We start from the raw sequence: 23,614 nt of genomic DNA on the forward strand, positions 1-23,614 counted from the left end.
AGTAACTGACGCGAAATAGGTATTTTATTTGTATTTTAATAGTAAGGGCGTTTCGAACTGGTTCCTCCTTCCTTTAGTTTTCTAAAATTGTTTGTCCGAAATGTAAATATTAAAACATCTATTTCGCATTAGCCATTGTGGCATAATTTTTTTCGATTATTTCGTATCACAGCAGTTTTTTTAGCTTATTTATAACTATATATTATAAGAATAGGAAATATGTTTATGGTTTGAGAATATATTAAGAGTTGCAAAACATTGAACAAGTACTAGAATGAATTAAAATGCAGTAAAACCTTGCATCATGAAAACTGAAATTTATAAAATAGGTAATGTATTTTTAGAACCTTTTCTAATTTTAAAAAAAACAAACAACAAATGGTTTCATTTGTTTTAACCAGCATTGTTATGTAGATACAATCGAATAACACCATGTAACCAAAATTTTGTTCCTGGATAGTATATGTTATTTCTTAATTGTTTATGTTGTGAAAGTACAGAAAATGGCCATTATTCCCTTCAAACTTTGCTTTTGTGACCTAGATAATGAAATTTAGAAATAAACCTATTTTCTATGTATAAATGGGCAAATTTACACATTTTTTATTTACATAAGGTCTGAATGAAACAACATATGAATCAAGATTTACATGTATTTATATTAAAGTTATACAAAAATGAAAAAAAATATTTAGAAGTGAGTAGTTTTTCAAGATTTGCGACTGTAATGTAAACCACTTTCACGTATAAGCCCCCAAATATAGTCTCTCGTGATGTTTTTGTTATACGTTCCTTGGTAGTGGCGTTCAAAACCCAGTATATCTTGTTGGAAGCTCCTCTCGCCTTGCTCCTCTGAGTATGCTCTCATGTTCTCCTTGAATTTATCAAGATAAACGTCAAGGATATGGATTTTCGGGTACATCCTGCAGCCCATTTTTTCGTAGTTCTTCACCAAAACCTCAATCAGTTCCACATAATTTTCGGCCTTGTAATTGCCCAAGAAGCTTCGAACCACTACGACAAAGCTGCCACAAGCTTTTTTCCTTCCTACTGAGCTTCTTGGGGAATTCTGTGCACTCCAGGATCTTTATTTGTGGTCCAATGAAGACACTAGCTTTGACCTTTGCCTCAGACAGCTTAGAGAAGAAGTCTCGAAGGTACTTGAAGGCTGCAGATTCCTTATCAAGAGCTGTGACAAATTGTTTCGTAAGACAATTTTATGTGCAATGGTGGGAACAACACCTTCTGTAGGTCCACTAGTGGCTCCCACTTGACATTGTGCCTCCCCAGTGTGTAGTGCTATACGGTGTCCCTGCTGTTTCTAAGGCAAAGGTAACAGGGAAATTTGGTAAAGCCCCCTTGGAGACCAGTCAGGAATGCCATCATTTTCAAGTCTTCGATAACTTCCCAGCCATTCTCATCATACTTCAAGGCTTCTCGGAAGTTCTTACCGTTGTTGTATTCCTCTTGGAGGTGCACCGAAAGATATTTAAATTTTAAAAGGTCTAAATTTTGTATAATATGTAATCTTACTATTTAAGCAAGCAAAAATTATGCGTCTTACCTTCTAGAATTGTTTTGCAGTGCTTGCATGTAAGATGAGGTGCTCAGGGTTTGTCTTGATCCCCGACAGGCATGCCGAAATATGCCTTGTAGGCTTCACACATTTTGGCAGATGCTGTCACTGAGTACTTTTTCGCTCTTGTCTTGATAAATTGGCCACATACATAGTAGAATGCGTCTGGAGAATGGTTGCAGCTTCTTGATGCCATCTGTGATAAAATTAGATAGGTCTGTGTATGGTGAGCCACTGTATAGATGTATATTACCATGGAAAGTTCTACAACATTCTAGAAAGTTCAAGAAAATTCTCTATCAGCAACTCAGTACTGAATCTACCAGGAATGTTCTGGAAAATGAGTAAATTTGAACATTTCATTACTCAGGTCTCAAAAGCAAAGTTTGAAGAGAAAAATAGTTCTTTTTCCATTTACCTTAGGTATAAGCAATTGGGAAATAACACTTTCTGCCCAACAACAAGAAAAAGTAAAAATTTTGTTACATAGTGTAATGGAATGAAACCGTTACTGTAGTCGCTACCTGTTACTACAGTCGCTAGGCAAAAAAATAAAATAAATATATACAAATGGTAAATAGGATAAATTCAAAATAAACACTTCTTAAGGCTGATTAATGCAAGATCTCTGTTGTTTTAACAAAGAGGGCTTCTTCGAATTTTTCTCTATTTGTAGTATTTGCTCTGTGATCATAACTTTCGAAAAAGCAAAACTTTATTTCGAGCCATGTGTTTAAACACAAGCCAAGGGGGTTGTGGTGCACAAACACTAAGTAAGGGGTTCACGTTTTAAAAGATAAGTGCTTTTAACTCTTATTTTAAGCACTTGTCGATCGGTTTAAACATCTGATGAGTTACAAAAGATTGAGGAAGTACTGGGATAAGTCATTTATATGCATGTTGATATTTTGCATATACTAGTTCCATCCAAGAATTTTCTTAACGTATACCTAAGATATAGCCAATGAGTTTGTTGTAATCATTTTTATTTGTTGTCCATAAGCTAAGGGAATATGTGACCCGAGTGTAGTTCGGAAGGAATATGTTACGCTGTTAGCCAGTTCTTTTGTTTTGGGCCTGGCATGGCCAAGCGTATTAAGGCGTGCGACTCGTAATCTGAGGGTCGCGGATTTGCACCCCAGTCGCGCCAAACATGCTCGCTCTTTCAGCCGTGGGGGCGTTATAATGTTACAGTCAATCCCACTATTCGTTGGTAAAAAGAGTAGCCCAAGAGTTGGCGGTGGGTGGTAATGACTAGCTGCCTTCCCTCTAGTCTTACACTGCTAAATTAGGGACAACTAGCACAGATAGCCCTCGAGTAGCTTTGTGCGAAATTAAAAACAAACAACAAAAACAAATTCTTTTGTTTAAAACTTTAGCATTAGCGTTTCTAAACTTACCTTTTTTATCATCACTTTCAAATGAACTCTTAAATCCATTAAGAACCAAATCACTTTACTAAACCAAGCTTCCTTCCCGAATAAGAGATAACCCACTCTACCAAACCAAGCTTCCTTCCCGAATAAGAGATAACCTACTCTACCAAACCATCTATGGATTATTTTATTCCTAATAAAATAATTAAAACTTCACTTTTTCTCTTGGTCAAAGAATGCTGCTTGCTGCCTCATGATGAATAAACCATGATCTGTAACGTCGTCTGCACTGATTGTCTGCCTGAAAAATCCTTTCAACGTGAGGGATCGCGTGACTTATTGTGATCTTATACTTCCGCAAAAGACGGATTTTTCTGTTGAGTTAATTCGGGAAGGATAGATCGTTACATGATGACGTTAAGAAATTACGTAATTCTGTTTGTGTGTGTGAGAGAGAGAGAGAGAGATGATGATATATCCAAAGTAGCGAAAAATATTTTAAAATGCTTTACTCTGCATTTTCGGATGCACGAACAGACGGGGTAATGAAGCAAGTCTATGTTTTTTACATATTCTCAGTTGACCCACAAGGAAAATCAATATGGACTGTTTTGTAATTCTGAGACAAACCTGACAATCTTTACAGTATTCTCGTAACTGCAGTGCATATTTTGTGAAAGATAAGTTTGTTAAGCAACATTTAAATACATTTTTTTCATTAAATAGTGTGTAAATATCAATTTGGCCCAGCATGGCTAAGTGGTTAAGGCACTCGAGTCGTAATCCGAGGGTCGCGATTTCGAATCCCCGTCACACCAAACATGCTCGCTTGTTCAGCAATGGGGTTGTTATAATGTTACAGTCAATCCAACTACACGTTGGTAAAAGAGTAGTCCAAGAGTTGGCGGTGAGTGATGACTAGCTGCCTTCTCTCTAGTCTTACACTGCTAAATTAGGGACGGCTAGCGCAGATAGCCCTCGTGTAACTTTGCAAGGAATTCAAACCAATCAAACTTTAGTTATCGAGACAAATATATTAAACGTTTCCGCTTCTGGCGTTCGCCTTTCATAATCACAATATGTAAGAAACTGGTAAACACGGAAATTATGGTACATGTAGCTAAAGATTCTTGTGTTTTGAACTAACATTTGTAAACCTAATATTTAACTTAGGATCAGTTAACCGTTTTAATAAACTGAAGACATTTAATATTCTCTTTCTTAAAGAGTTTGCAAACGTAATCACACAGAAATTACTCGCGAAAAGCGTGCCCGACATCCATCTTATGAAGAAGTGGCTACTATTTTCTTTGTTCGAGTCGGTTTTGCAAAATAGTCTTGACTTTGATTTCTGTTTCATAGCAACTATTGTAAATTAACGTACAACTTTTTAAGCATTTAGCTTATTAAAGAGGCTTAAGCAATTTGTAAAAAACTTCCATTCTGCAATTTATGATTTAATGAATCTAATTTAGAACACTATTTCCATAAATCAGTTTAGTTTTAACTATTCATAAATTTGTTGTTTGCAGTAAAACTAATTGATGTCGGCCATAGTTTTTTTTAACGAACTGTTGAAGTTTACTAGGGATTATTATATATTGTTTATCTTATTTTGTTTTTTTTGGGTTGTTCTTTATTCTGTTTTTGGGAGGTAGTTGTGTGTTGTTATTTCTCTTTTCTTCTAATTATTGAAGCCAGATGTGAATTTTTTTTTCTCTTTTTAATTGTTGGACATAGGTGTGAGTTATTGTTGGTTGTTTTTTTCTGATTGTTGGAGACAAGTTTGAGTTATAGTTTCCTTTTATTCTAATTGTTAGAACCAATTAAATATTGTTTCTTTATTTTCTTCTAATTGTTAAAGTCAGATGTGAGCTATTGTTTCTTCTCTTTTTAATTGTTAGAGCCAGCTGTAAAATATTGTTCCTTTTTCTCTAATTTTTGAAACCAGATGTGCGGTATTGTTTCTTTTTTTAAATGTTAAATCCAGTTCTGAGTTATTGCGTCTTTTTTATAATTGTTGGAGTTAGATGTTAATTGTTGTTTGTTTATTTTCTATTAATTGTTGGAAACGGCTGCGAGCTATATTTTCCTCTTTTTTGTAATTGTTGGAGCCAGCTGTGAAATATGTTCTTTTTCTTCTAATTGTTGGAACCGTGTACGGGCTGTTGTTTCTTTTCAGTTGTTAGTTATGTTTCGTATTATTGGAATTAAGAGAATACAGTGATAACTCACTGGCTGTATTGATATATTATACTGCACGACTTTCTCTCATTTCACTTATTTATTTCTCTCTTTTTGTTTTGGTAGTAAATAGGTGTTTTTGACTTTCAACTGTGCTATAATAAAAACCTTCAGTTTAAACAATCCATTGACAGTAGGCAAGCTTTTGTAAAGCTAAGATAGATTACTTCAGTTACAATATTTTTTTTATCTGTTTGAGGTCTTTAAATTTCATAATAAATTTAATCTGGTCAAGACTTGTATTTTACCCTTCACAATTTGATACATGAAAATGTATACAAACACAACACTAATCATAGACTCCCCAAAGATAAAAAATAGTGAGTATTGATATTAATGAACATATTTCTAGTTACATAAGTAGACTTAATGTATTAGTTACATCATGGGGTTTATCTGGTTGGTATTTAATTTTCTGGACTTGCAATATCAAGATCTGGAATTCGATTCCATGTGGTGGACAAAGCACACTTAATCCATCTAGGAGCTTTTCGCTAAAACTAAAAAGAAAAACTAAGGTATGAATGTTATTTTATTGTTGAATTTTACATGTGAATTAACCTCGGTTAATTTGTGGTTACTGACTGATTCTTCATTTCATTCAGATAGGCGGCGCTTTTGTCATCAGCTTTAATACTCTCGTAGTATTGCGCATCAAACCACTGCCACTCGTGGTTTGTCTTTATCTACTTGGTATTCTTGACAGCTGGAGTAAATCAAAGGAAGGCTGAAAAGAGAAAAGACTGATAGAAATAAAAAAAATCACGCATACGACAGGAAAGTTAGAGGAATATATGAAAATTAGTTTGTAGAATAATTTGAGATAAAAACAAATTGTGGTAAAATGGTTATTTTCTAACTATAAAATTACTGGGGTGGGTCTATGTTCCATGGACTGTAAAATTTCTTTGACATTAATACAACAAACTGGGATCTACGCCTTGGTTAGTAACAGGATGCATAATAAGTGTGGGTCACATATAAAACAATTAATTGAAAATGCTATTAATGTTTATATTACAGTAATTACTGTTATAGCCTCCTGTATAATTTATATAAAAACGATGGATTTTTCTAAATTTTGGTTAGTTCCTCACACTACGAGAGGTAAGAGACAAAAGTATAAATTATTTAACATAATTAAACATGCGAATTCCACTAACAATAAATGGTATTACAATAACTCGGTAATTTAAGAGTTAAAAGTGTTAACAACTTCAAATATTCTATTCGGTCTTGAACTTTTGGTAGTATCTCACACGAATTATTTCTTAAATGTGTACACGCATATCAATTTATATACTTTACTAGAATTAACTGTTTGTTGTTGATGTTTATACGCACCTACTCCAGTTTATTTGTTCGAATTTTGCCTGAAGCTACACTATGGCTAGCTGTGCCTAATTTAGCAGTATAAGACTAGAGGGAAGGCAAGTAATCATCACCAACCAGAGCTAACTCTTGGGCTACTCTTTTACCAATGAATAGTGGTATTGACCGTTACATTATAACGTCTCAACGGCTGAAAGGGCAAACAAACTTGGTGTGACTGAGATTCGAGCTCGCGACCCTCATATTGCAAGGAGAAAGCCATAACCACTTGTCCATGCCAGCTCCCCCCTACTCTAGAGCTATATACACCATCTACCACTTACTCCTGAGTTTTTGTGTGTGTTTTTTTCTGTCCAAATAGTGAGAATTAACCACCACTTACAACATAACCATAACCCCGACTTGTGAAGCAGGATTTTTTCTTTTCTTTTGGCAGTAAATGAACATGAACACAAACCCCCTCAGATTCACATTCAATACTGACCCGATATTAGCAGGTGGATGGGACGATTGACTAACAATCTGAAGGTCGCGGTTCGAATCATCGTCACATCAAACATGCTCATCTTTTCAGCTGTGGGGGTGTTATAATGTGACGGTCACTCCTACTATTTGTTGGTAAAAGGGTAGCATAAAAGTTGGCGATGGGTGGTGATAAGTAGCTGCTTTCCTTCTACTCTTTTACTGCTAAATTATCACAGATAGCCCTGGTGTAACTTTCTCCCAAATTCAAAAGAAACCAAACTAATACACAGTCTAGTTCACTGTTTGTTTGTTTTGAATTTCGCGCAAAGCTACTCAAGGGCTATCTGCGCTAGCCGTTCCTAATTTAGCACTGTAAGAATAGAGGGAAGGTAGTTTGTCATCACCACCCACCGCCAACTCTTGGGCTACTCTTTTACCAAAGAATTGTGGGATTGACCATCACATTATAACGTCCCTACGGCTGAAAGAGCGAGCGTGTTTGGTGCGACGGGGATTCGAACCCGCGACCCTTAGGTTGCGAGTCGAACGTCTTAACCCATCTGGCCATGCCGGGCCCACTGATCACTGAGCCACGATCGTCCCCAGTTGTAATTAAATGGTCAAATTGTCATGAATGTATTACGTTATTAAAGAAAATACAGAAGGAAAAACAAATAACTTGTACAGCGCACTAGTGCTTTTTATTTTTGTTTTGAATAGAACAGTACAAATTTTATGGCATCATAAATTTTTCAGTGTATGATTTTGAAGTATTATTCTAATTCACTCAAATTATGATTTTCTTTTTGCATTCACAGTTTACCTATGAACTCATATAGTCTTAATAATATTATTTGTGGAATTTTATTAAGTTCAAATCATGGCCGAGTGTGTTCAATTTAGGAAATCTGCTTTGGGTAAGATTTTACCACATTTGCTGCACGTTTGAAATTACTGTCTAGTGGGGGACGAGTGTCTTCCCAACTTGTCTCGTTTCCCAGGAATTAAAACGATAGGTGAGAATATTCCTGTATCTGTCAGTAGTTATGGTGCTAACACTTTACCATAGATCTCACCACCATCGGCTGAGATACAGCCCACTTGTATTGATGCTCCAGCACGCTTTATTGTAGACGTTGTAGGTTGACTAAAATACAGTTTTCTCTTCTATTAAATGAGCTATCATAACTTGTTGACAGACGCCCTCTTTCAGCTTAGTTCATTCGGTGTTTAAAATCTGATTTCTATTTCAGCGTTTTGATTTAATTTTCTCTTCTAACCATTGGTTTTCGAGTATCTAAAATATAATTGAGATATGACTATTCTAAGGATAGTATTCACAAAACTTACATGCAGGTAATTGGCAAGAGAATACCCTGAATTTCTTATTAATATAATTAATTTTGAAGAGTTTTTGCTTTTGTTTTCTTCTTAGATCACTTCTCTTTCTCTTTTTAATAGGACCAGTTTACCAATTTCACGTACTCTCTTGAAAGTTTTCTTGCAGCTTCTACTAAAACATAAAATTTGCCTTAATCTGTCGCATGAAATTACTTCTCTGACAGTCATGTTTGCAATTATCACACTACTGCTGGGAATAGTATAATTACTTGTATTTTTATAGATATTATGCCAATTTTTGGTTGGCCAAACGACAGTTGATTTTAATAATATTTGCATTTTAATTCACGTTTCATTGTATTTATGTTTTTTGCTTTTCATCTCTCGAAAATACGTTAAGACACTACGGATTACTTAGTATTTGTCTCTGTGCCATATCTAATTTGTCATTACAGTTTGTAACAAAATCTATATACATAGATCAGAGTAACTCTTTCCATCCATACAAGCGAGGCATCAGTAATTAGAGAAATGAGTCCTTCATAATTGCTGACGGAAGTTTTGAACGTTGATTATATGAATTATGCTACGTAACATAATAAGCTTGTCGTGATTGTAAAGAAAGGAGAAACAAACTTAAACAGAGTATAACCACTAAACTTACCCTTTGTATCGTAGGCATTTCATTATGGGATGCTCCAGTTTGAAACACTGGACTTGCAATACGTTAAAGAAAACACGCCCAACGTCATTTGAAGTTTTGGTATTGGACATTTTTAGACACCAGCTGAATATCTCGTCACAATTACACAAGGACCTGCAAACAAAAGCACTGGTATCAAACATTTCTCGGTAGACTTTATTAAGTCAATATATAATTGTATTTGAGAGACGAGCTGTTATTTCTTAAACTACTGTTTAGTGGAAATTAAATATCCCTGACGATTGATCTCGTAAGCTGATTGAACCTCGTAACATATTATTAGGATTACGTCCAAAAACACCGTTCATATTAAGTTTACCAAACTGATGATTTATGCAGTTTAATCACTATTGATAATTTTTGCATACAAATTAATTTATTATATTTAGCAGCTGAAGTTGGTTTATATCCTAGTATCGGATTCATTAATGCTTAACTGATATAATGTTTTGATGACGCTGTCAAAATGTTTAATAATTATTGTTCTATCTTAATTTCGCTGTTAAACAAGAATTTGAAAGTTTTAGTACTTTTACATGAAGAAACCTGAGATGTGTATAAAGAATTAAAATTAAGCTTAGGGGTGGTTGTATTGTACTTTGCATTTCACGAGTAAAATGGTAGGATTTTTCTCCTTGTGTTATGAGTATGTAAGTTAACTGTTTCATTCACGTAAGATACACCAGTAACTTACTTGGTATACAAAGCAACGTTTTTAAGACCATATTTCGTTTGAAGTGAAGGAATGGTGTCGTTACAATGATCATGGTTTCATATGTCTGTTTCCTGAGCAGATCCAAGATCTTCGTAGCTTTCGGCCACGTTCCCTGCTCCACACCATTTTGTCCCTGGGTAGGCAAAGACCATAAGTTACATGTAGTAAATACATCTTATTGTTTTTTCTCAGGCTTACGAAATATATCGTTCGAATATTAAAGACAGAAATTAAAATCAAATAAACTCATGCAATGTTTTGCTGTGTAGGATTTGGGGACGGACGGCTAGTCTATAAATATACACGTCTTGTGAGAGATGAACGCGTTTTCTTATCATATAAGCGACATCTGAAGTTCCACCTGCTTACTTACTGAGCTTTCTAAGCCTGAACAGAATCAGTTTCAACTTCATCCTATCACTCCTATGATTAATTCACGTTAACCACCTGCTGATGCAACTCGCTGAAGGCTACAGATGAGCAATTGAAATGTTTCTTTATTAACTGTTTTCAAGTGATTAAGGCCTCATTTAAAAAATAAATCACGTGACAAACACGTGCAAATATAATCAGAGAGTCCGAATCAATGTTATTTGCACTGACAATTTTTATATCTATATAGAAGTTTAAAGTTTAATTTTTTTAAATCCAAATTTACCTAACTTATTGAGGTTGCGGTTATTTAGCAGAATTAACTGAGAAGTTACGAGCGAGAATCACACATCGTCTCGACTCTGTATCAAAGCTTCCTCTAGCATAGAGTATTAAACGTCTAAGATATTAAATCGTGTTTTAAACTTAAATTTATATTGATTTATTATCAGACCTTCTCAGAGGTTCATAGAAACCCGAGCCACTTCCAGCTTTTGAGGGCTCTGGTCATAACTAAATGACGAAACACGAAAGCAAAGTTATAGTAACATTAGCTAAAAGAAAATGGGTGAAATGTAATTGGAAGGGAGGCATGTAAAAAAAAAACAATTAACGAGCGTCTAAATTTGAGGTTCCCTTTGAGTTTGAGGTCCAGTCCAAATGTCCCTCCTGGAGACAATACCGTTTGATCAGTATTGTTTTTATTAAAAAGGTAATATTTATATTTTTTGTTTACCTGGATAGATAAAAAAGCTATCAAGGAAACCACCACTGGTGGCTGCATGTGGCACCCCTTTAGGATACAGATGGAAAGTCCCTGATTCTAGTTTACCAAGAAGGAGAATACTGCAAGTGTCAATCATTTTGGTCATTTCCCACCTTTCTGAGAGATTAATCACCCTGACTGGGACGTCATCTAGGACCTTCTTGATGACGTTGCTTGTAAAAGAAAAAAATAAAGAAGGATTAAAGTGTTGCTTTCATTTATACTTCGGGCTCTTTTGGTTTGTTTTTCTCTATCTTACTTTCTCTACAGATTTGTTATTTCAATTTCACTTTTACGTGACGATTTTCCAGTTTCATCATTGTTTTTTCTTTCTTTCATTTTAGGTACAATACCTTATACTCTTTGTAGTTCAAAATGATATTATTTTTATCTTTTTATACAACACCAGAAACCGGGATTCGATATCCGTGGTGGGCAGAGCACGGGTAGCCCACTGTGTTGCTTTGTACTTAACTTTCAGAAAACAAACTTACTTTTGTTCTTGATATCTTACAAATCATTACATAGACTTTATGTGAATGTTATACAGTTCAAACTTTTTAAAGGTTTTAACTGAACGGAAGACAGATTTAGTTCAGTAAACACAAGTTGTGCTATGTATATACATATTACATTTCACCTAAAACACGTACAAGTCTCCATAGATGAAGCAGTCATCAATTACTACTTTCCATTCGTTAGATTTTGTCACTACTGCTTTCACCATGCGTTGCCCCCCTTTTTCCAAATAAAAAATTGTATCATAGACAACAGAGGTCGCTTTCTTAGGTGCAGCTGCCTCAACCGGAACTTAACTTGGTTTGGCTTCTGCGGAAGTCAGGGTAACGGATACCAGTGCTAGACATAGGATTTGGTGAATCATGGTGAGACTGGCGAATCTATATATAATAATAAATTGAGTGTCTGTGAAAAATTACAAAAAAAAATGTTTTTAGCTAATGTCGGAAATCCAAAGGTTTTAGGCCCAACTGATAACCCTACCACACCAGGTGGCAGGGAGCAGACTTTTCTATTGCCTTTTGTTGTTGTTTTTAATCGTTTAAACCGCTAAGTTTTAAAACTAATTGAACACTTTTCCATTTTTTAGCTAAAGTATTCAATTGACATAACCTGGTTTAGTTGAACTCATTTATGATATTACAGAAGGTGAACGAATAACCTCTTAAACTTTATAACAAGACAGCTCTTTTTCATTTACTAAATTATAAAGCTGTATTACAAGAAGTAACGTACAATTATTAATTACAGTGGGCTCTCAGAATCTAAGCCTTGTTCAATGTATTTCTTATAAACACTTGATCGGTGTCTCCATGTTTATACGTTTGTCCCATAATAGAAAATACACATGAAGGGGTAAAAAATGTTTTTTGTTTTGCCGGGGAGAGAATGACACCCCATATGTACCGATGAATTTATTTATTTATCTTTCATATAGAAGAGTTGGGCCTGGCATGGCTAAGCGCGTAAGGCGTGCGACTCGTAATTCGCGGGTTCGCGCCCGCGTCGCGCCAAACATGCTCGCCCTCCCAGCCATGGGGGCGTTATAATGTAACGGTCAATCCCACTATTCGTTGGTAAAAGAGTAGCCCAAGAGTTGGCGGTGGGTGGTGATGACTAGCTGCCTTCCCTCTAGTCTTACACTGCTAAATTAGGGACGGCTCGGTGCAGTATTTAACCTACTCGCTTAAATACTTGTTGAAGAATCTGCAAGTGATTACGGCCCTATGTTCCTTGATGGAATCTAATGGTGAAAACTAACTAACTAACTATAGAAGAGTTAGAAAATAAATACGTATTTAGTCCTGAGACACTCTTTTATTTTATGTGTATATGTGTTCGGCCTATGAATGACACCAAAATTGTTTGTTTTGTTTGTTTTTTAAATTTCGCGCTAAGCTATACGAGGGCTATCTGCGCTAGCCGTCCCTAATTTAGCAATGCAAGACTAGAGGGAAAGGTATCTAGTCATTCCCATCGCCAACTCTTGTGCTAATCTTTTACCAACGAATAGCGGGATTGATCGCCACATTGTAACGCCTCCACGACTGAAAAAGCGATTATGTTTAGTATAACGGGGATTCGAACCCGCCATCTTCAGATTACGAGTAAAGTGCTTTAATCACTTGGCCATGCCGGGCCGGCCTGATAGAATGAAGTGTTAAATGCTGAAAGCTGGAAAAGTAAAGTAACCAGTATGCCTAATATTAATGATAAAAGTTACTTCGGACTGTAAATGTGTTCCTACGTTTCTTTAAGTTAGTTCTATACGAATTTCGATTTATGCTTATGTAAAAACACAGTTTTAGATTTTTATCTGCTATACTTTACAAAAATAGTCATTTAGGCAGATGTATTTCTGTATTTTTATTGCTTTATTACGCAAATACCATTGTTTGTTGAAATTATCGGTTTTGGACACGAATCAGTTTAGCAATGCAAGACTAGAGGGAAAGGTATCTAGTCATTCCCATCGCCAACTCTTGTGCTAATCTTTTACCAACGAATAGCGGGATTGATCGCCACATTGTAACGCCTCCACGACTGAAAAAGCGATTATGTTTAGTATAACTGGGATTCGAACCCGCCATCTTCAGATTACGAGTAAAGTGCTTTAATCACTTGGCCATGCCGGGCCGGCCTGATAGAATGAAGTGTTAAATGCTGAAAGCTGGAAAAGTAAAGTAACCAGTATGCCTAATATTAATGATAAAAGTTACTTCGGACTGTAAATGTGTTCCTACGTTTCTTTAAGTTAGTTCTATACGAATTTCGATTTATGCTTATGTAAAAACACAGTTTTAGATTTTTATCTGCTATACTTTACAAAAATAGTCATTTAGGCAGATGTATTTCTGTATTTTTATTGCTTTATTACGCAAATACCATTGTTTGTTGAAATTATCGGTTTTGGACACGAATCAGTTTAAAAAAAAATTTTTTGGTGATGAATCAAAGCTGTGATCATCTTAAAACAACTGGCTAATAATACATGCACTATAAACTTTCCAGCTGCTTTTGCACTTTTGCACTAAACTAATATAAATAAAACAAAGATTTTCATATCGATTTTATAAAACAATAGCTTTCTTGGTATCAGAACTAAGAAACCAGCGTCTATGTTTATGAACAGCAGTTAATTCAAAAATAAACTAAATGGTGAAACGTACTGAAAACATTAAAAACACTCGTTAAACTGGGCGCTATGAGGAGAGAACTACCTAATAACTTAAATCATTTACACGTATCGAAACTTTTCAACCATTTAAAATCCTGTTGAACTCGGTACCGTGTGTATTAATAATCATCCAACTAATTAAAGTATCGGGCTCGGTATGACCAGAAGGTTAGTGGGCTCGACTGAGGGTCAAGGGTTCGAATCCTGCAACACCAAACATGCTAGCCCTTTCAGCTGTGAGGGCGTTATTATGTTATGGTCAGTCCTACTATTCGTTGGTAAAAGAGTAGACCGAGAGTTGGTGGTGGGTGAGTGATGACTAGCTGCCTTCCCTCTAGTTTTATACTGCTAAATTAGGGACGGCTAGTGCAGATAGCCCTCGTGTAGCTTTGTGCGAAATAAAAATAATAATAAAGTTTTGTTAGAGATTGTCTTGTGTACAATGGCTTACGCAGTCACTTGATATATAGAATGACGAGTTGGGGCTTGTGTGTCAGACAGAGCTTTACCCACCAATCAAATTATTGCAGAGCTGTATTTATTTTTAAAAGAGTTAATCAGAAAGTGTAAAAACAATAAACGAAAAAAAATGATGTACTCTTACGATTTTTCCATTTGACAATGCCCAATTTTTATCAGGATCACTAATTGTAGTTCTATATAAATAGTGAAAACATTCGATAACAGTACCCCTAAATATAAGGACATTTACTTTGGACATCTATTTTATACCGTCAAAAAGGCTCTTACCTTCCAGCGGGTGGCGATCGTAACTCAGTTGTTATGAGTCGGACAAAATTTGAAGTTATCCAAAAACTTTTATATATCAGATATAAATATAAATCATATCGTTGACGCATCCTTTGTACTCTCAGCTTGTCAACAAATTTATCAGTTATTTATTAGTTATGGAACGAGATACAAGGGTAATGATAAATGCTTCCACTTTTGCCGATTTGTTAAGGTACTAGAAGATAATTTGATCCCTTACAAATATTGATATATATATGAACAATTTTTAGCGCTCCCTTACTTTGAAGTCTTTCGGTATGTTTTGTTAAAATCACGGAAATCTCTGGTGTTGGAATTCTGAGTTAATAAGTTGTTGACGCTGTTTGTGTTAGAGTATCTACGTGACAAAAATGATTTATCCCATATATTTTAGTTACAAACGTAACCTGTCAATATGTGTAGGTTTTGGTGGCGATACTTACAAGTATTAGGATAAAAGACAGTATATCTGAGCATGACTTATGGTTCACTTGGCTGTATTTTCGATAAACAGAATTGTTTAAGAGATCATTTATTACATGTCCAATAATTTCAATACAAAAATATAAAGTTACAAATAAATTGTTTGTAGTGATTTAAATTATCAACTGGTGTCCACTCTTTTTATTTCAACACATTTAACAACAGGAATTCCATAGATGTTTATCACAAACCCAAATTACTTTGGCAACATCTTACTTAGAACAGCCCCGGCAGTGATACAGTGCGAATTTATACCACTAGAAACCGGATTTCGATACCCATGGTGGGCAGAGCACAGATAGCCCATTGTGTAATACAGGAAAATAAGGATAGAAAAGAGAGGTTATAAGGATATTGAGGAAAATAAGGATAGAAAAGAGAGGTTATAAGAATATTAAGGAAAATAAGAACGTTACACCAAAAATAAATAAACAAATGTATATTTCAGAATGGCTTTCAGACACCATAAACTCAGCAATACTGTCGGCTCAAAAACAAAACAGAGAGAGAGAGTAAGAAACTTGAAAATTGGAATCCAACAGCAGGGTAACCCTAATATATACACATATATTTATATATATATATTCTTTGACCTCCATAATTTTGTGCAATGATAAGCATGAAGAAAACATACGTAGTTGTCCTACGTTTTGGACTGACAGCGTGGACGGAAGTAGCTAGTCAGGTTCGCCCACATAGCTAAATCTTGGGCTAACTGTTATTGTTTTACTAATAATATAATCTGACCCTGACCTTTAGAACGTGACCACGGTTCTAAAGTGCGGTGCGCGTTTTGTGGCAACGGGATGCAAACCTTGAATCCTCAGCCCAGCCACACTAACCATTAAGCCATAACCGGCTCTTTTGATCTTGAAACATAAATAAAATTCATTTCGTTGTACAATTTTGTAACATTTTTTTTTTAAATCTGAATATTTCTGTGTTGGTTAAAGCAACTTGTATTGTTTCACATATTTATATGTATTTTAAGATAAGTAAAGTAATAATGTATCTACAATAAAGTTACATAACGATCATCGTAATTTTCGAAATTTGGTGTTTAGAATCGTGAGTCTTCAGATTTATTGCTGAGCTAATAACCATTATAGTTTACATGAAAGTGTTTACCTGACACTTTTGGTTCTCAATAGTGGAAAAATTAGATAGCATGGTACAGTTTTTCAAAATATTTTTTATTAGTTTAAACAATTTTTTTCTTTTAATATTCTCGTACATATATAACGAAGTTTGTTTGTTTGGGAATTTCGCACAAAGCTACACGAGGGCTATCTGTGCTAGCCGTTCCTAATTTAGCAGTGTAAGACTAGAGGGAAGACAGCTAGTCATCACCACCCACCGCCAACTCTTGGGCTACTCTTTTACCAACGAATAGTGGGATTGACCGACACATTATACACCCCCACGGCTGGGAGGGCGAGCATGTTTAGCGCGACGCGGGCGCGAACCCGCGACCCTCGGGTTACGAGTCGCACGCCTTACGCGCTTCGTCATGCCAGGCCTTATATAATGAAGTAATGGAATTATAAAATAAAATAAAAACTTAAAAGTTTATATTCTTTCAGACTTAGCCATGACTGGTGAATAAATTCGATCACGCTGTGACTCACCTTAAAGTCACAAGAAGGACAAATTTGTTCGAACCTAATATATATAGACTAAACCATATGCATTTCGCTTTAAGAGATATTATAGATATGATGCCCTATCTTTTTCCCACAGAGTATATTAGAACGACAGCTGCCTTTCATGCTACGCCAAGACTCATTGTTATCCTACCAAGCTTATTAGATCTCAAGACACTTTACCTTACTATTTCACTTATTAGACCTCAAGACACTTTACCCTGCTATTTCACTTATTAGATCTCAAGACACTTTACCCTGCTATTTCACTTATTAGACCTCAAGACACTTTACCCTGCTATTTCAGTTATTAGACCTCAAGACACTTTACCCTGCTATTTCACTTATTAGACCTCAAGACACTTTACCATACTATTTCACTTATTAGATCTCAAGGCACTTTACCCTACTATTTCACTTATTAAACCTCAAGACATTTTACCATCTTGTTTCACTTATTAGGCCTCAAGACACTTTACCCTATTGTTGCAGTACAGTCAGCTGTATGATGGGTACCAGCTGTTAACTGGGGGTTAACACGGCTTTGACAAAAGTGAATGCTTTTTTAAGGAACTTGAACTTACTTCAGGAACATAAAATACGTTTTTATACATATAGTAACGTTTTACTATGTGTAATCGCTCAATGTTTCTTATACAACTTGATACAGAGTATTTTGTAATATATACAACAGGTATTTAAAATGCTACAAGTACAATTCTACATAAGTATCCTTGTGTATTTGATTGTCACTAGTTCAATGCCTTTTAAGGCGAACGACTCCATTTGTTTTAGCACCCATAATGATTTTACGTAGGTTTAACCTTACAGTTATATTCTTGGTGTGCTGGAGTACACTTTATTATATTTAAATTCTGTTGATTGGTTGTCGTTAAACACAAAGATACACAATGGACTATCTGTGCTCTGTCATAACCGGTATAGAAACTTGATTTTTGTGTTGTAAATCTGCAGAACTGTCAGAGTCATTGGGAGACAGTATTTATTGCAAAGCTATTTTCTATTTATTCTTTTAATTACACCTTGAAAGATAATCATCGTTCTCGAATTGATATACCATTAACAAATCTGTCTTGAGAATGGTAGGGCTGTAAATCAGTGTAGGTTTAATTGGTGATGCCTGATATAAATTAAGTCTTTCTTTTTTATATCACTGTATACCTATAACAGGCCACAGCGTTCAAGGGTACTCTTACATCATAATTAATAAAATAGCCTTGAGTGATATTCTAGAAGATTTATTGTTAGAAAGCGGAGCTTATGTAATATACGTTTATCTTTATCATGTGAGATTATAATTGCCAATACGTTTATACATGTCTGATTTGTCAAAAGTTTTGGTTAAAAAACAAAAGCACTGCTTATTTTTGATTTCCAAGTGAAACGTGTTCAACTGTGAGTGAAATAAGAAATATTATAATCAAATTCCATGGAAAAAAAATCTGGTTCCTTGAGCAGGTCTTAAACTTTAAGATACACTGTTAAAGCACGATGGTCTGCTATTTATGTGTAACATAACAATCCACTGTGTTTAAGTTTATACACACACGTGGGTTGTTAATCAGTTTTAATACTAGATTTTGAGATATATTTTCAAATAAATAAATGAGGTGAATAAAAAAAATGTAATAGTAACCGTGAAGTTAAAGTTAAATTACAACTAATATATTGTTGTAGGATATGAATTATTAATAAGAAACGTTTCAATTGTATAAAACAACGAGTCAAGTTAAGCTATAAGAAGGTTTGTTTGTTTGTTTGTTTTTGATATTCGCTCAAAGCTACACGAGGGCTATCTGCGCTAGCTGTCCTTGGTTTAGCAGTGTGAGATTAAAGGGAAGACAACTAGTCACCACCACCCATTGCCAATTCTTGGGCTACTCTTTTACCAATGAATATTGGTTTGACCGTTACATTACAACACCTCCACGGCTGAAAGGGCGAGTATGGCTGGTGCGACGGGAATTCGAACCTGTGACCTCCAGATTACGAGTCGATCGACCTAACCATGCCGGACACTATAAACTGAATGATTTATGAATTCGTCACAGTGGGTTACTGATAATTAATCAAGAGACACTATTATATTTATTATAAATATTTTTCATTATATCAGGAAAGGAAAGAAATTTGGTTTTCTAGATTTTAGCAAAATGGTAGAAATAAGAATGTTCCATAGCGACTACTGAAGGAAGAATATATCTCCAACAGACATTGAAATAGTGACAAAAAGAACAGGAATATAAACAAAATATCATTATATATTTATATTAGCACAATTTATTGTGCGAGAAATTTAATAAAGCTTCAATTCTTTAATTTTGAAATAAATGTTTTGTCCCTAAGTTTTCATTCTTATATGGTGTTCATATCTGTTACTATCCACTTTAGTTCTTTACAATTCAAATCATTTTACCTTATTCTTATCTGTTCACTCTTAATGTTCCTTCGCTGGATTGATGGGAAGTTTACAGATTTACAATGGTAAAATACGATCTTCGATTCTCCATATTGGACACAACAAATAGCCTAATGTGGCTGTTTCTAAAGCACCCGAACAAAATTATTCTTTTTATTTTTGTAAACTTAATAATTTGTCATTTTTATTATTTTCGTATTTTTAATATCTTTGCCTTTACTATTCTTTATTTAAAGATTTTTTATCTTTTAATGACAAGTTATTTTTCCTGATTATTTCATTTCATTAATCCTTTACACTTTATTTTCTATTTGTTGTTAGCATTATTACTTTATTATTTTTTTGTAAATTTTGGTCAATCGCACTATTTGTTGGTTAAAGACTGGCCCAAGGGTTGGTAGTGGGTTGTGTTGAGTAGTTGTTTTTCTTCTAGTTTATCACTGCAATATTAGGACCAGCTGACGCAGATAACCATCGTGTAGCTTTCAAGAAATGCAATACGAACCAAACTTAAGCTCCAATGGGAAATTTTGTGTTAATCTTTTTATCTTTGAATAACTGCGAGTCTTAGCAATACGAAAACTAACAAATGTTTATAATGCAGGCCTTTAATTAGCCCGAATAAAGGTAACTATGCACACACACACGTTTATCAGAAAATTGTGTAAGTAAAGTTACATAAGTGAAGTGGTGTTATTGTGAAGATTATGAAAACAATGTAGTTAAGTACAAAGCTACACATGGTTATTTGAGTTCTGCTCCCCTCAAGTATCGAAACCCGGTATCTAGCGTTGTAAGTTTGTGGACATAACGCTGTGCCACTTTAGGGAAGGAGCTCCTGTATAGAGAATAATAGAGAAATCGATGTAACATATACTTAAGTTTTTTTATGGTAATGTGTGAACATATAACATACATGCGTGTAGATAAAAACCACCTTTTAAAATGAAAGAAAATTAATACATGTCATATAAAAAGCTTTATTGCAGTACCCGTTGGTAATGCAGGGAAACAATCTAATAAAAATTTCACTACCGCACACATAGTTAGTGCAGGGAAACGAAGTAATCTACAAACATATTTACAAACAGCTTTACTGGAGTACGTGTTAGCCAAAAGGTTCCTAAAGCAGCTTTATTGCAACACACGTTGGTATAACATACTAGCCGATATTGTTGCGACAAAAACTTCACTACTCTAGAAACGTGAAATGAAAAAAATCCAATAAATCAGTCGCAAACAGCTTCAATCCACTACACTTTGGCACAACAGAAAAACTAATAAAATACTACAAAATGCTTTACTGCAATATATATTAGCGCTACAAAGAAGCCCACAAAATATTTACAAATATATTTGCTACAGTATACTTTGAGACTGCATGGAAGTCAACATAGTGGCTAAAAGGAACTTCACTGCAGTACAAATCTGCAAGGTGAGAAGCTAACAAATAGGTTACAAACAAACTCCACTGGCACAGCAGATAAACCAAAAACATTTTTATAAGTGACTTCTCTACAGTACATTTTGGAATACAGGGCAGCCAACACAATTGATACAACAAACTTAACTCCACTAGAAATATCCAAGGAGGGAAGCCACCAAATTAGTTACAAAACCATTTATATAAGGTATATATGTTTTATAATTTACAGTATTTAAACAGTGTAAGTATGTATAATATAGGGCAGTGCAGTGTGCATGACATGTACAGTATAGCATAATATGTATAATGTAGGGCAGTATGTATATAGCATAAGTATGTATAATATAGGGCAGTACAGTGTGCATAGTGTATATAACACAGAATATGTACAGTGTAGTCTGTACCGACTCTATCATAGTACGAAACTCAGATTCTCTTCAATAAATTAATATCAGATGTCTTACGTTTCAACATGAAATAATAGTTATTTAATATCATCTATGTAACAATCTGTTCTCGATATCGTACATGTAGTATATATAGCATATACCTATGCTACATGTTCCGACTATTCAATATGCTCTAAAGTGTGTTAATATTTAACAAATACAAACAAGTTTGACGTAATTGTACTGTGGTATTCATTACTAGATACTTAAAGCTATGTTTGCGGAAAACGTGATTTACCGTTACAACAACATTGCTCGTTTAAAATAATTAGTCTGTTATATTTAAACGATTGTAAAATTTTTATTTTAAAACAACAACAACAATATTTACCTATTACATTGAACAGATAGAGTTTACTTCATTACTTTAGGCCTAGTAACTAAGCAAGTTTCATTGCACGCCCACATTCATCCTTTAACTTGGTTAATATTTAATCTCGTGTTTTTACATAAGATATCGTTCGTATTAGGTCATTGCTTTTATCTTCATAATAATGACAAAAAGATATATTTACAAATAGACGCGTCTAAATATAACGATCACAAAACTAATGATATGGCCACACTCATAACTACAATGAAACAAATGGTTTATAAAAGACTTAGATAAGATGAAAAAAACACAATAAACCAATTAAGAAAAATGATTAACCTTTCACAAGATTTAAGTCAGTTGTGATAAACCTTATTACAATACCGACTATCTACCGGAGAAAAATAAAGAAAAATAAGTAGATCGAGTAGGATTAACTTTAGAAGTTTAAATATGAAAACTCACTTAACTTCAAACCAGTGATTACTCTACTCAAAATACACAGATAAACGTAAAGTAAACAATATCGTTATTTGATACAAAACGTTGACTTCAACAGAGTTTTTTTTTTGTTTTTTTTCTGCAGAATTTCGTTCAAAGCTACTAAAGAGCTATCTGTTCTAACCAGTGTTCAGAAGGGGCCATCGACTGATCACCAAGAAAAAATAAACCTCATTAAGATTCTAGAAATGACTCTAGTTGTATATGACAATCACAAGTGACCTAAATTAACAATACACATGGACACCCTCAATTAATTTATATTTTTAATAACCATACTGCTTTCTCAACCTTTGTATTAGTTCAACTGGGCAAGATACAAGAAGTTATAATTGATTATATTTGCCATTAAATTATTAGAATAAGAACCAAAAGTCTTTACACTCTCTGTAATTCTTGCATATTTTCTGCTGAAAAAGAGTTAAGACTTATATTATTATGGGGAGTTATTCTGATATTTATAGACTTAAAGAAAAAGAAGCAAATTTTCTAATACACGTAATTCTAGGATTGTGTAATCCAGCACTGGCATTAGCCATCTATAATTTTAAAATGATGGATTAGAGGATAAGACAGCTAGTCAACACTACTCACCTTCTCAACTCTTGGGCTACTTCTATAATTTTAAAATGATGGATTAGAGGATAAGACAGCTAGTCAACACTACTCACCTTCACAACTCTTGGGCTACTTTTTGTCAGAAAAAAGTGGGATTGACAGTGACATCATAAGTCCCCCACAGTTAAAAGGGCAATAATGCGTGGCGAGGAGTTTCGATTCCGTAGCTTGTAACTGGGCATGTTATACCTGTATAGAAAATTAATAAAATCTTGTAACGAACGTTTGCATCTGCTAAAACATTACCTTGTCGCCACAAATTCGATTCATAGCACCAAGGTAGCACCCACATTTTGGGGTTACAGCATGTTTTACCATGCAACGTGCAATGTCGCCACTGGTAGTCTCACGTCTGAACTATATTGTCGCAGCCTTTTCTGTGTAATAGCATTCGTAAAGCGAGATTGTTGAAAGACACAACGTTTTGAAGAATGAAACTTTGAATGGAGGCTAAAATATGCACACAGGAACACATATGGTACTGAAATCGGTTCCCAGTACCCATGACAACTCCAATGTCAGCGAAGTAAACGTTGTGGTTAAGATAGAGAATTCAAAGAAACACATGTTTTCATGAGAATTTTGGCCAAGGAGGTTAGAATTACAGCAATTCCATTCTATCAAACACTTATCAAGTAGCTTGATGCAGCTCCTAAGGAGTTTTCTACTTTTGGTCTGCTAAAACTTAGTTTTGGAAATTCGACGTCCACATAAGATGGTAGATATATGAAATTATTGTCAGGATGGGTGACTGAACATTAGCGTCCTTTGAAGAAACTTGTTGCAATGAAAATCCGAAGCAATGAAATTGTGCTTAACACAAGGCACCCGACCGAGCACCGTCTACGATAGAGGAAGTGTTCCACTAAAAAAGCACGAGACCT

The 23,614-nt window shown here is 34.7% G+C and overlaps 1 pseudogene across 1 annotated transcript; it reads right to left on the reverse strand.

The window, feature by feature from the left end:
* Positions 1–5,762: 5,762 nt before the first annotated feature.
* On the reverse strand, positions 5,763–14,946 carry LOC143251689 (phospholipase A2-like; annotated as a pseudogene). Its single transcript, XR_013028641.1, has 5 exons — positions 14,837–14,946; positions 10,861–11,063; positions 9,732–9,885; positions 8,999–9,151; positions 5,763–5,923 (listed from the first exon to the last, which is right to left on the reverse strand). The product of XR_013028641.1 is annotated as a phospholipase A2-like (transcript).
* Positions 14,947–23,614: the final 8,668 nt, after the last annotated feature.

This window comes from Tachypleus tridentatus, chromosome 6 (assembly GCF_004210375.1).
Source record: "Tachypleus tridentatus isolate NWPU-2018 chromosome 6, ASM421037v1, whole genome shotgun sequence".
In the NCBI taxonomy this organism is placed as follows: Eukaryota; Metazoa; Arthropoda; class Merostomata; order Xiphosura; family Limulidae; genus Tachypleus; species Tachypleus tridentatus.